General features: G+C 45.8%; 6 non-coding genes across 6 annotated transcripts; all 6 read left to right on the forward strand.

The window, feature by feature from the left end:
• The first annotated feature begins 1,799 nt into the window (after positions 1-1,799).
• On the forward strand, positions 1,800-1,990 carry LOC130322847 (U2 spliceosomal RNA). Its single transcript, XR_008868277.1, has one exon. It is a non-coding gene; the product is annotated as a U2 spliceosomal RNA (small nuclear RNA).
• A 2,086-nt stretch (positions 1,991-4,076) lies between these two features.
• Positions 4,077-4,267, forward strand: LOC130322853 (U2 spliceosomal RNA). Its single transcript, XR_008868278.1, has one exon. It is a non-coding gene; the product is annotated as a U2 spliceosomal RNA (small nuclear RNA).
• A 2,093-nt stretch (positions 4,268-6,360) lies between these two features.
• On the forward strand, positions 6,361-6,551 carry LOC130322854 (U2 spliceosomal RNA). The gene has a single exon (XR_008868279.1). It is a non-coding gene; the product is annotated as a U2 spliceosomal RNA (small nuclear RNA).
• Positions 6,552-8,644: 2,093 nt separating this feature from the next.
• Positions 8,645-8,835, forward strand: LOC130322855 (U2 spliceosomal RNA). The gene has a single exon (XR_008868280.1). It is a non-coding gene; the product is annotated as a U2 spliceosomal RNA (small nuclear RNA).
• A 2,091-nt stretch (positions 8,836-10,926) lies between these two features.
• LOC130322856 (U2 spliceosomal RNA) lies at positions 10,927-11,117 on the forward strand. Its single transcript, XR_008868281.1, has one exon. It is a non-coding gene; the product is annotated as a U2 spliceosomal RNA (small nuclear RNA).
• Positions 11,118-13,210: 2,093 nt separating this feature from the next.
• On the forward strand, positions 13,211-13,401 carry LOC130322857 (U2 spliceosomal RNA). Its single transcript, XR_008868282.1, has one exon. It is a non-coding gene; the product is annotated as a U2 spliceosomal RNA (small nuclear RNA).
• Positions 13,402-13,849: the final 448 nt, after the last annotated feature.

A 13,849-nucleotide genomic window follows, 5' to 3' on the forward strand; every position in this document is an offset into this window, starting at 1 on the left:
GGGTGGGTGCTGAATGTTCCTAATTGACAAAATAAGATTAATGCTTATGAAGAAATATAAAATCTCATCCCTTCCCCAATATCGCGCCACACCCCTACCCCTTAATTCCCTGGTTGAACTTGATGGACATATGTCTTTTTTCGACCGTACTAACTATGTAACTATGTAACATAACATGGGGGGGTCTCCTGGCTGTTCACACAGGTGTGTCATTGCTGTACATTGACCATGCATTGCTTCTGTGGTATTGCAAAGGCAAAGACAAATGCTTCCAGCCATCCATTGCACTAATGGATTGGTCATCAGCTGGCTGTCTATGTCCCGCATCAATATAGACCAAAGTACAGAGGGTTAGGCTATGCTATAGTGCACCTACCTGATGCATCAGAAGGTGCGAGGCCCTTGCTAAATTCTGTGCACAGACTTTGAGATCTATGCTTTAGACTGTATCTAAACCTGCTCCAACATGGACTGACATTCTGGACTACTTTCAGCCGATGCGACTTGTCTGTCGCTGAACAGTCGCTTTTTATGTATTCAGCACCTATGTATAATGTTGTAAAAATGCTCTAGAAGCTAAAGTCGCAGAAATGTCACACATATTTGGCCTGCAACTTTCTGTGCGACAAATTCAGACAGGAAAAATCAGTATAAATCCTTAGAAAATTATCCCCCAGTGTCTCCATCTGCTGGCGGTATTGAATAAGCATTGCTGCACTGATGGGGTATGCATTAGACGAAAAAAAAGAAGAAAAAGAAGAATAATACGCCCAGAAAAGAGGCGAAAAGGAGAAAAACGTGAAAAAAAAGTAAGAGGAAGAGAAGGGAAAAAAAGGTGGAAATGGGTTTAAAAGTGATTTCGGCGGAGAAATATATATATATATATATATATATATATATATATATATATATATATATATATATATACGCGCACACACACACATATATATAAACGTATTCTCCGTTGAGATATTGCAGCCGCTGCTGTGTCCAGGCCCAGGAGCCTTAGCACTGTGCTGTGATGTCACTCAATACCACTGACATCACTAGGTGTAAACAACATCTCTCCTTTGCTGTGTATGTGACTATGGAGCTGTTTGGTGATGTCGTCTATTATGGCCTTCATAGAAGCAACAGGAGATTGTTGCATCCATCTAGAACCCTCAGAACTACAGTGCTATGATGTCACTCACTTCCACAGGCCTTGCAGAGTGTAAACAACAACAACCCAGCTTTGTTGTGTATGTAACCATAGGGATTGTGATGTCACCTAGAACCTTCACAGCAGCGACAGCTTTATGAGGAGCATCAGCACTGCTCTGCCTGAGCAGAACCATCACCGCCATAGGTTGTCAAATAACCCGGATTTAACCCACACAGGTAAGTCCAATGGGGTGCAGGCATGTCCTCTATGCTTACAGCTTCCCGTGGGTGTTGGTTTGATACCGTTTGGGGACAGCCAAGGAGGCATCTGCAGGCAACAAAGGTAGGTGTGTGCTTGTGTGTGTGTTTCCTATGCAGATCCTAAGCCCAGTGTCACATGCAAGTAGGAGGAGTAAGAAGGGTTCCTGGCAAATCCGGGTTATGGATTGCATTTAAAAAGGCCCCGTGGGAGTGCAATGGGCCCCTGTCTTGCTGCTTAGCAATAATGGTATGGGTTTAGGTTCTGCTGTGTGTACTGGTGGTTGACTGCCCCCCAGCCCAGAGTGTGCATGGAAAATTGTCTGGCAGCCTCCCTGATAGCAAGCAGTGATAGTGCCCATGAAGGGGACCTTGTTGGGCCCGCCCCTTTCACGGTTATCGCTTCTCGGCCTTTTGGCTAAGATCAAGTGTAGTATCTGTTCTTATCAGTTTAATATCTGATACGTCCCCTATCTGGGGACCATATATTAAATGGATTTTTGAGAACGGGGGCCGATTTCGAAGCTTGCTTCCGTCGCCCTATGCATTGACCCGATATGGCAGTATCTTCGGGTACAGTGCACCACCCCCTTACAGGGTTAAAAAGAAAGATTCCTACTTTCATTGCTACCTGCTTGCTGGCTAGCCAGCTAGCCAGCCCTGTGGGCCTTGCTGCTGCTGCTGCTGCTGCAGCCAAAAAACAAAAGGTGGTGCTGCTGCTGCTTCTGCTGCTTCTGCTTGTGTCTGGCCGCTGTTGGAGCGTCCAGGCACAGGACTTCTGCTGCTGCTGACTAAATGGCCTCCTTAATTGGATCATTTGAGTAGCCAGCACACCTGTGCAGGTAGGGCATGACATGATAGGCAGCTGCCTTGATAGCGGGTGGGTGCTGAATGTTCCTAATTGACAAAATAAGATTAATGCTTATGAAGAAATATAAAATCTCATCCCTTCCCCAATATCGCGCCACACCCCTACCCCTTAATTCCCTGGTTGAACTTGATGGACATATGTCTTTTTTCGACCGTACTAACTATGTAACTATGTAACATAACATGGGGGGGTCTCCTGGCTGTTCACACAGGTGTGTCATTGCTGTACATTGACCATGCATTGCTTCTGTGGTATTGCAAAGGCAAAGACAAATGCTTCCAGCCATCCATTGCACTAATGGATTGGTCATCAGCTGGCTGTCTATGTCCCGCATCAATATAGACCAAAGTACAGAGGGTTAGGCTATGCTATAGTGCACCTACCTGATGCATCAGAAGGTGCGAGGCCCTTGCTAAATTCTGTGCACAGACTTTGAGATCTATGCTTTAGACTGTATCTAAACCTGCTCCAACATGGACTGACATTCTGGACTACTTTCAGCCGATGCGACTTGTCTGTCGCTGAACAGTCGCTTTTTATGTATTCAGCACCTATGTATAATGTTGTAAAAATGCTCTAGAAGCTAAAGTCGCAGAAATGTCACACATATTTGGCCTGCAACTTTCTGTGCGACAAATTCAGACAGGAAAAATCAGTATAAATCCTTAGAAAATTATCCCCCAGTGTCTCCATCTGCTGGCGGTATTGAATAAGCATTGCTGCACTGATGGGGTATGCATTAGACGAAAAAAAAGAAGAAAAAGAAGAATAATACGCCCAGAAAAGAGGCGAAAAGGAGAAAAACGTGAAAAAAAAGTAAGAGGAAGAGAAGGGAAAAAAAGGTGGAAATGGGTTTAAAAGTGATTTCGGCGGAGAAATATATATATATATATATATATATATATATATATATATATATATATATATATATACGCGCACACACACACATATATATAAACGTATTCTCCGTTGAGATATTGCAGCCGCTGCTGTGTCCAGGCCCAGGAGCCTTAGCACTGTGCTGTGATGTCACTCAATACCACTGACATCACTAGGTGTAAACAACATCTCTCCTTTGCTGTGTATGTGACTATGGAGCTGTTTGGTGATGTCGTCTATTATCGCCTTCATAGAAGCAACAGGAGATTGTTGCATCCATCTAGAACCCTCAGAACTACAGTGCTATGATGTCACTCACTTCCACAGGCCTTGCAGAGTGTAAACAACAACAACCCAGCTTTGTTGTGTATGTAACCATAGGGATTGTGATGTCACCTAGAACCTTCACAGCAGCGACAGCTTTATGAGGAGCATCAGCACTGCTCTGCCTGAGCAGAACCATCACCGCCATAGGTTGTCAAATAACCCGGATTTAACCCACACAGGTAAGTCCAATGGGGTGCAGGCATGTCCTCTATGCTTACAGCTTCCCGTGGGTGTTGGTTTGATACCGTTTGGGGACAGCCAAGGAGGCATCTGCAGGCAACAAAGGTAGGTGTGTGCTTGTGTGTGTGTTTCCTATGCAGATCCTAAGCCCAGTGTCACATGCAAGTAGGAGGAGTAAGAAGGGTTCCTGGCAAATCCGGGTTATGGATTGCATTTAAAAAGGCCCCGTGGGAGTGCAATGGGCCCCTGTCTTGCTGCTTAGCAATAATGGTATGGGTTTAGGTTCTGCTGTGTGTACTGGTGGTTGACTGCCCCCCAGCCCAGAGTGTGCATGGAAAATTGTCTGGCAGCCTCCCTGATAGCAAGCAGTGATAGTGCCCATGAAGGGGACCTTGTTGGGCCCGCCCCTTTCACGGTTATCGCTTCTCGGCCTTTTGGCTAAGATCAAGTGTAGTATCTGTTCTTATCAGTTTAATATCTGATACGTCCCCTATCTGGGGACCATATATTAAATGGATTTTTGAGAACGGGGGCCGATTTCGAAGCTTGCTTCCGTCGCCCTATGCATTGACCCGATATGGCAGTATCTTCGGGTACAGTGCACCACCCCCTTACAGGGTTAAAAAGAAAGATTCCTACTTTCATTGCTACCTGCTTGCTGGCTAGCCAGCTAGCCAGCCCTGTGGGCCTTGCTGCTGCTGCTGCTGCTGCTGCAGCCAAAAAACAAAAGGTGGTGCTGCTGCTGCTTCTGCTGCTTCTGCTTGTGTCTGGCCGCTGTTGGAGCGTCCAGGCACAGGACTTCTGCTGCTGCTGACTAAATGGCCTCCTTAATTGGATCATTTGAGTAGCCAGCACACCTGTGCAGGTAGGGCATGACATGATAGGCAGCTGCCTTGATAGCGGGTGGGTGCTGAATGTTCCTAATTGACAAAATAAGATTAATGCTTATGAAGAAATATAAAATCTCATCCCTTCCCCAATATCGCGCCACACCCCTACCCCTTAATTCCCTGGTTGAACTTGATGGACATATGTCTTTTTTCGACCGTACTAACTATGTAACTATGTAACATAACATGGGGGGGTCTCCTGGCTGTTCACACAGGTGTGTCATTGCTGTACATTGACCATGCATTGCTTCTGTGGTATTGCAAAGGCAAAGACAAATGCTTCCAGCCATCCATTGCACTAATGGATTGGTCATCAGCTGGCTGTCTATGTCCCGCATCAATATAGACCAAAGTACAGAGGGTTAGGCTATGCTATAGTGCACCTACCTGATGCATCAGAAGGTGCGAGGCCCTTGCTAAATTCTGTGCACAGACTTTGAGATCTATGCTTTAGACTGTATCTAAACCTGCTCCAACATGGACTGACATTCTGGCCTACTTTCAGCCGATGCGACTTGTCTGTCGCTGAACAGTCGCTTTTTATGTATTCAGCACCTATGTATAATGTTGTAAAAATGCTCTAGAAGCTAAAGTCGCAGAAATGTCACACATATTTGGCCTGCAACTTTCTGTGCGACAAATTCAGACAGGAAAAATCAGTATAAATCCTTAGAAAATTATCCCCCAGTGTCTCCATCTGCTGGCGGTATTGAATAAGCATTGCTGCACTGATGGGGTATGCATTAGACGAAAAAAAAGAAGAAAAAGAATAATAATACGCCCAGAAAAGAGGCGAAAAGGAGAAAAACGTAAAAAAACGTGAAAAAAAAGTAAGAGGAAGAGAAGGGAAAAAAAGGTGGAAATGGGTTTAAAAGTGATTTCGGCGGAGAAATATATATATATATATATATATATATATATATATATATATATATATATACGCGCACACACACACATATATATAAACGTATTCTCCGTTGAGATATTGCAGCCGCTGCTGTGTCCAGGCCCAGGAGCCTTAGCACTGTGCTGTGATGTCACTCAATACCACTGACATCACTAGGTGTAAACAACATCTCTCCTTTGCTGTGTATGTGACTATGGAGCTGTTTGGTGATGTCGTCTATTATGGCCTTCATAGAAGCAACAGGAGATTGTTGCATCCATCTAGAACCCTCAGAACTACAGTGCTATGATGTCACTCACTTCCACAGGCCTTGCAGAGTGTAAACAACAACAACCCAGCTTTGTTGTGTATGTAACCATAGGGATTGTGATGTCACCTAGAACCTTCACAGCAGCGACAGCTTTATGAGGAGCATCAGCACTGCTCTGCCTGAGCAGAACCATCACCGCCATAGGTTGTCAAATAACCCGGATTTAACCCACACAGGTAAGTCCAATGGGGTGCAGGCATGTCCTCTATGCTTACAGCTTCCCGTGGGTGTTGGTTTGATACCGTTTGGGGACAGCCAAGGAGGCATCTGCAGGCAACAAAGGTAGGTGTGTGCTTGTGTGTGTGTTTCCTATGCAGATCCTAAGCCCAGTGTCACATGCAAGTAGGAGGAGTAAGAAGGGTTCCTGGCAAATCCGGGTTATGGATTGCATTTAAAAAGGCCCCGTGGGAGTGCAATGGGCCCCTGTCTTGCTGCTTAGCAATAATGGTATGGGTTTAGGTTCTGCTGTGTGTACTGGTGGTTGACTGCCCCCCAGCCCAGAGTGTGCATGGAAAATTGTCTGGCAGCCTCCCTGACAGCAAGCAGTGATAGTGCCCATGAAGGGGACCTTGTTGGGCCCGCCCCTTTCACGGTTATCGCTTCTCGGCCTTTTGGCTAAGATCAAGTGTAGTATCTGTTCTTATCAGTTTAATATCTGATACGTCCCCTATCTGGGGACCATATATTAAATGGATTTTTGAGAACGGGGGCCGATTTCGAAGCTTGCTTCCGTCGCCCTATGCATTGACCCGATATGGCAGTATCTTCGGGTACAGTGCACCACCCCCTTACAGGGTTAAAAAGAAAGATTCCTACTTTCATTGCTACCTGCTTGCTGGCTAGCCAGCTAGCCAGCCCTGTGGGCCTTGCTGCTGCTGCTGCTGCTGCTGCAGCCAAAAAACAAAAGGTGGTGCTGCTGCTGCTTCTGCTGCTTCTGCTTGTGTCTGGCCGCTGTTGGAGCATCCAGGCACAGGACTTCTGCTGCTGCTGACTAAATGGCCTCCTTAATTGGATCATTTGAGTAGCCAGCACACCTGTGCAGGTAGGGCATGACATGATAGGCAGCTGCCTTGATAGCGGGTGGGTGCTGAATGTTCCTAATTGACAAAATAAGATTAATGCTTATGAAGAAATATAAAATCTCATCCCTTCCCCAATATCGCGCCACACCCCTACCCCTTAATTCCCTGGTTGAACTTGATGGACATATGTCTTTTTTCGACCGTACTAACTATGTAACTATGTAACATAACATGGGGGGGTCTCCTGGCTGTTCACACAGGTGTGTCATTGCTGTACATTGACCATGCATTGCTTCTGTGGTATTGCAAAGGCAAAGACAAATGCTTCCAGCCATCCATTGCACTAATGGATTGGTCATCAGCTGGCTGTCTATGTCCCGCATCAATATAGACCAAAGTACAGAGGGTTAGGCTATGCTATAGTGCACCTACCTGATGCATCAGAAGGTGCGAGGCCCTTGCTAAATTCTGTGCACAGACTTTGAGATCTATGCTTTAGACTGTATCTAAACCTGCTCCAACATGGACTGACATTCTGGCCTACTTTCAGCCGATGCGACTTGTCTGTCGCTGAACAGTCGCTTTTTATGTATTCAGCACCTATGTATAATGTTGTAAAAATGCTCTAGAAGCTAAAGTCGCAGAAATGTCACACATATTTGGCCTGCAACTTTCTGTGCGACAAATTCAGACAGGAAAAATCAGTATAAATCCTTAGAAAATTATCCCCCAGTGTCTCCATCTGCTGGCGGTATTGAATAAGCATTGCTGCACTGATGGGGTATGCATTAGACGAAAAAAAAGAAGAAAAAGAAGAATAATACGCCCAGAAAAGAGGCGAAAAGGAGAAAAACGTAAAAAAACGTGAAAAAAAAGTAAGAGGAAGAGAAGGGAAAAAAAGGTGGAAATGGGTTTAAAAGTGATTTTGGCGGAGAAATATATATATATATATATATATATATATATATATATATATATATATATACGCGCACACACACACATATATATAAACGTATTCTCCGTTGAGATATTGCAGCCGCTGCTGTGTCCAGGCCCAGGAGCCTTAGCACTGTGCTGTGATGTCACTCAATACCACTGACATCACTAGGTGTAAACAACATCTCTCCTTTGCTGTGTATGTGACTATGGAGCTGTTTGGTGATGTCGTCTATTATGGCCTTCATAGAAGCAACAGGAGATTGTTGCATCCATCTAGAACCCTCAGAACTACAGTGCTATGATGTCACTCACTTCCACAGGCCTTGCAGAGTGTAAACAACAACAACCCAGCTTTGTTGTGTATGTAACCATAGGGATTGTGATGTCACCTAGAACCTTCACAGCAGCGACAGCTTTATGAGGAGCATCAGCACTGCTCTGCCTGAGCAGAACCATCACCGCCATAGGTTGTCAAATAACCCGGATTTAACCCACACAGGTAAGTCCAATGGGGTGCAGGCATGTCCTCTATGCTTACAGCTTCCCGTGGGTGTTGGTTTGATACCGTTTGGGGACAGCCAAGGAGGCATCTGCAGGCAACAAAGGTAGGTGTGTGCTTGTGTGTGTGTTTCCTATGCAGATCCTAAGCCCAGTGTCACATGCAAGTAGGAGGAGTAAGAAGGGTTCCTGGCAAATCCGGGTTATGGATTGCATTTAAAAAGGCCCCGTGGGAGTGCAATGGGCCCCTGTCTTGCTGCTTAGCAATAATGGTATGGGTTTAGGTTCTGCTGTGTGTACTGGTGGTTGACTGCCCCCCAGCCCAGAGTGTGCATGGAAAATTGTCTGGCAGCCTCCCTGACAGCAAGCAGTGATAGTGCCCATGAAGGGGACCTTGTTGGGCCCGCCCCTTTCACGGTTATCGCTTCTCGGCCTTTTGGCTAAGATCAAGTGTAGTATCTGTTCTTATCAGTTTAATATCTGATACGTCCCCTATCTGGGGACCATATATTAAATGGATTTTTGAGAACGGGGGCCGATTTCGAAGCTTGCTTCCGTCGCCCTATGCATTGACCCGATATGGCAGTATCTTCGGGTACAGTGCACCACCCCCTTACAGGGTTAAAAAGAAAGATTCCTACTTTCATTGCTACCTGCTTGCTGGCTAGCCAGCTAGCCAGCCCTGTGGGCCTTGCTGCTGCTGCTGCTGCTGCTGCAGCCAAAAAACAAAAGGTGGTGCTGCTGCTGCTTCTGCTGCTTCTGCTTGTGTCTGGCCGCTGTTGGAGCGTCCAGGCACAGGACTTCTGCTGCTGCTGACTAAATGGCCTCCTTAATTGGATCATTTGAGTAGCCAGCACACCTGTGCAGGTAGGGCATGACATGATAGGCAGCTGCCTTGATAGCGGGTGGGTGCTGAATGTTCCTAATTGACAAAATAAGATTAATGCTTATGAAGAAATATAAAATCTCATCCCTTCCCCAATATCGCGCCACACCCCTACCCCTTAATTCCCTGGTTGAACTTGATGGACATATGTCTTTTTTCGACCGTACTAACTATGTAACTATGTAACATAACATGGGGGGGTCTCCTGGCTGTTCACACAGGTGTGTCATTGCTGTACATTGACCATGCATTGCTTCTGTGGTATTGCAAAGGCAAAGACAAATGCTTCCAGCCATCCATTGCACTAATGGATTGGTCATCAGCTGGCTGTCTATGTCCCGCATCAATATAGACCAAAGTACAGAGGGTTAGGCTATGCTATAGTGCACCTACCTGATGCATCAGAAGGTGCGAGGCCCTTGCTAAATTCTGTGCACAGACTTTGAGATCTATGCTTTAGACTGTATCTAAACCTGCTCCAACATGGACTGACATTCTGGACTACTTTCAGCCGATGCGACTTGTCTGTCGCTGAACAGTCGCTTTTTATGTATTCAGCACCTATGTATAATGTTGTAAAAATGCTCTAGAAGCTAAAGTCGCAGAAATGTCACACATATTTGGCCTGCAACTTTCTGTGCGACAAATTCAGACAGGAAAAATCAGTATAAATCCTTAGAAAATTATCCCCCAGTGTCTCCATCTGCTGGCGGTATTGAATAAGCATTGCTGCACTGATGGGGTATGCATTAGACGAAAAAAAAGAAGAAAAAGAAGAATAATACGCCCAGAAAAGAGGCGAAAAGGAGAAAAACGTAAAAAAACGTGAAAAAAAAGTAAGAGGAAGAGAAGGGAAAAAAAGGTGGAAATGGGTTTAAAAGTGATTTCGGCGGAGAAATATATATATATATATATATATATATATATATATATATATATATATACGCGCACACACACACATATATATAAACGTATTCTCCGTTGAGATATTGCAGCCGCTGCTGTGTCCAGGCCCAGGAGCCTTAGCACTGTGCTGTGATGTCACTCAATACCACTGACATCACTAGGTGTAAACAACATCTCTCCTTTGCTGTGTATGTGACTATGGAGCTGTTTGGTGATGTCGTCTATTATGGCCTTCATAGAAGCAACAGGAGATTGTTGCATCCATCTAGAACCCTCAGAACTACAGTGCTATGATGTCACTCACTTCCACAGGCCTTGCAGAGTGTAAACAACAACAACCCAGCTTTGTTGTGTATGTAACCATAGGGATTGTGATGTCACCTAGAACCTTCACAGCAGCGACAGCTTTATGAGGAGCATCAGCACTGCTCTGCCTGAGCAGAACCATCACCGCCATAGGTTGTCAAATAACCCGGATTTAACCCACACAGGTAAGTCCAATGGGGTGCAGGCATGTCCTCTATGCTTACAGCTTCCCGTGGGTGTTGGTTTGATACCGTTTGGGGACAGCCAAGGAGGCATCTGCAGGCAACAAAGGTAGGTGTGTGCTTGTGTGTGTGTTTCCTATGCAGATCCTAAGCCCAGTGTCACATGCAAGTAGGAGGAGTAAGAAGGGTTCCTGGCAAATCCGGGTTATGGATTGCATTTAAAAAGGCCCCGTGGGAGTGCAATGGGCCCCTGTCTTGCTGCTTAGCAATAATGGTATGGGTTTAGGTTCTGCTGTGTGTACTGGTGGTTGACTGCCCCCCAGCCCAGAGTGTGCATGGAAAATTGTCTGGCAGCCTCCCTGACAGCAAGCAGTGATAGTGCCCATGAAGGGGACCTTGTTGGGCCCGCCCCTTTCACGGTTATCGCTTCTCGGCCTTTTGGCTAAGATCAAGTGTAGTATCTGTTCTTATCAGTTTAATATCTGATACGTCCCCTATCTGGGGACCATATATTAAATGGATTTTTGAGAACGGGGGCCGATTTCGAAGCTTGCTTCCGTCGCCCTATGCATTGACCCGATATGGCAGTATCTTCGGGTACAGTGCACCACCCCCTTACAGGGTTAAAAAGAAAGATTCCTACTTTCATTGCTACCTGCTTGCTGGCTAGCCAGCTAGCCAGCCCTGTGGGCCTTGCTGCTGCTGCTGCTGCTGCTGCAGCCAAAAAACAAAAGGTGGTGCTGCTGCTGCTTCTGCTGCTTCTGCTTGTGTCTGGCCGCTGTTGGAGCGTCCAGGCACAGGACTTCTGCTGCTGCTGACTAAATGGCCTCCTTAATTGGATCATTTGAGTAGCCAGCACACCTGTGCAGGTAGGGCATGACATGATAGGCAGCTGCCTTGATAGCGGGTGGGTGCTGAATGTTCCTAATTGACAAAATAAGATTAATGCTTATGAAGAAATATAAAATCTCATCCCTTCCCCAATATCGCGCCACACCCCTACCCCTTAATTCCCTGGTTGAACTTGATGGACATATGTCTTTTTTCGACCGTACTAACTATGTAACTATGTAACATAACATGGGGGGGTCTCCTGGCTGTTCACACAGGTGTGTCATTGCTGTACATTGACCATGCATTGCTTCTGTGGTATTGCAAAGGCAAAGACAAATGCTTCCAGCCATCCATTGCACTAATGGATTGGTCATCAGCTGGCTGTCTATGTCCCGCATCAATATAGACCAAAGTACAGAGGGTTAGGCTATGCTATAGTGCACCTACCTGATGCATCAGAAGGTGCGAGGCCCTTGCTAAATTCTGTGCACAGACTTTGAGATCTATGCTTTAGACTGTATCTAAACCTGCTCCAACATGGACTGACATTCTGGCCTACTTTCAGCCGATGCGACTTGTCTGTCGCTGAACAGTCGCTTTTTATGTATTCAGCACCTATGTATAATGTTGTAAAAATGCTCTAGAAGCTAAAGTCGCAGAAATGTCACACATATTTGGCCTGCAACTTTCTGTGCGACAAATTCAGACAGGAAAAATCAGTATAAATCCTTAGAAAATTATCCCCCAGTGTCTCCATCTGCTGGCGGTATTGAATAAGCATTGCTGCACTGATGGGGTATGCATTAGACGAAAAAAAAGAAGAAAAAGAAGAATAATACGCCCAGAAAAGAGGCGAAAAGGAGAAAAACGTAAAAAAACGTGAAAAAAAAGTAAGAGGAAGAGAAGGGAAAAAAAGGTGGAAATGGGTTTAAAAGTGATTTCGGCGGAGAAATATATATATATATATATATATATATATATATATATATATATATATATACGCGCACACACACACATATATATAAACGTATTCTCCGTTGAGATATTGCAGCCGCTGCTGTGTCCAGGCCCAGGAGCCTTAGCACTGTGCTGTGATGTCACTCAATACCACTGACATCACTAGGTGTAAACAACATCTCTCCTTTGCTGTGTATGTGACTATGGAGCTGTTTGGTGATGTCGTCTATTATGGCCTTCATAGAAGCAACAGGAGATTGTTGCATCCATCTAGAACCCTCAGAACTACAGTGCTATGATGTCACTCACTTCCACAGGCCTTGCAGAGTGTAAACAACAACAACCCAGCTTTGTTGTGTATGTAACCATAGGGATTGTGATGTCACCTAGAACCTTCACAGCAGCGACAGCTTTATGAGGAGCATCAGCACTGCTCTGCCTGAGCAGAACCATCACCGCCATAGGTTGTCAAATAACCCGGATTTAACCCACACAGGTAAGTCCAATGGGGTGCAGGCATGTCCTCTATGCTTACAGCTTCCCGTGGGTGTTGGTTTGATACCGTTTGGGGACAGCCAAGGAGGCATCTGCAGGCAACAAAGGTAGGTGTGTGCTTGTGTGTGTGTTTCCTATGCAGATCCTAAGCCCAGTGTCACATGCAAGTAGGAGGAGTAAGAAGGGTTCCTGGCAAATCCGGGTTATGGATTGCATTTAAAAAGGCCCCGTGGGAGTGCAATGGGCCCCTGTCTTGCTGCTTAGCAATAATGGTATGGGTTTAGGTTCTGCTGTGTGTACTGGTGGTTGACTGCCCCCCAGCCCAGAGTGTGCATGGAAAATTGTCTGGCAGCCTCCCTGACAGCAAGCAGTGATAGTGCCCATGAAGGGGACCTTGTTGGGCCCGCCCCTTTCACGGTTATCGCTTCTCGGCCTTTTGGCTAAGATCAAGTGTAGTATCTGTTCTTATCAGTTTAATATCTGATACGTCCCCTATCTGGGGACCATATATTAAATGGATTTTTGAGAACGGGGGCCGATTTCGAAGCTTGCTTCCGTCGCCCTATGCATTGACCCGATATGGCAGTATCTTCGGGTACAGTGCACCACCCCCTTACAGGGTTAAAAAGAAAGATTCCTACTTTCATTGCTACCTGCTTGCTGGCTAGCCAGCTAGCCAGCCCTGTGGGCCTTGCTGCTGCTGCTGCTGCTGCTGCTGCTGCTGCTGCAGCCAAAAAACAAAAGGTGGTGCTGCTGCTGCTTCTGCTGCTTCTGCTTGTGTCTGGCCGCTGTTGGAGCGTCCAGGCACAGGACTTCTGCTGCTGCTGACTAAATGGCCTCCTTAATTGGATCATTTGAGTAGCCAGCACACCTGTGCAGGTAGGGCATGACATGATAGGCAGCTGCCTTGATAGCGGGTGGGTGCTGAATGTTCCTAATTGACAAAATAAGATTAATGCTTATGAAGAAATATAAAATCTCATCCCTTCCCCAATATCGCGCCACACCCCTACCCCTTAATTCCCTGGTTGAACTTGATGGACATATGTCTTTTTTCGA

This window comes from Hyla sarda, unplaced genomic scaffold, assembly GCF_029499605.1.
Source record: "Hyla sarda isolate aHylSar1 unplaced genomic scaffold, aHylSar1.hap1 scaffold_238, whole genome shotgun sequence".
NCBI classification, from domain to species: Eukaryota; Metazoa; Chordata; class Amphibia; order Anura; family Hylidae; genus Hyla; species Hyla sarda.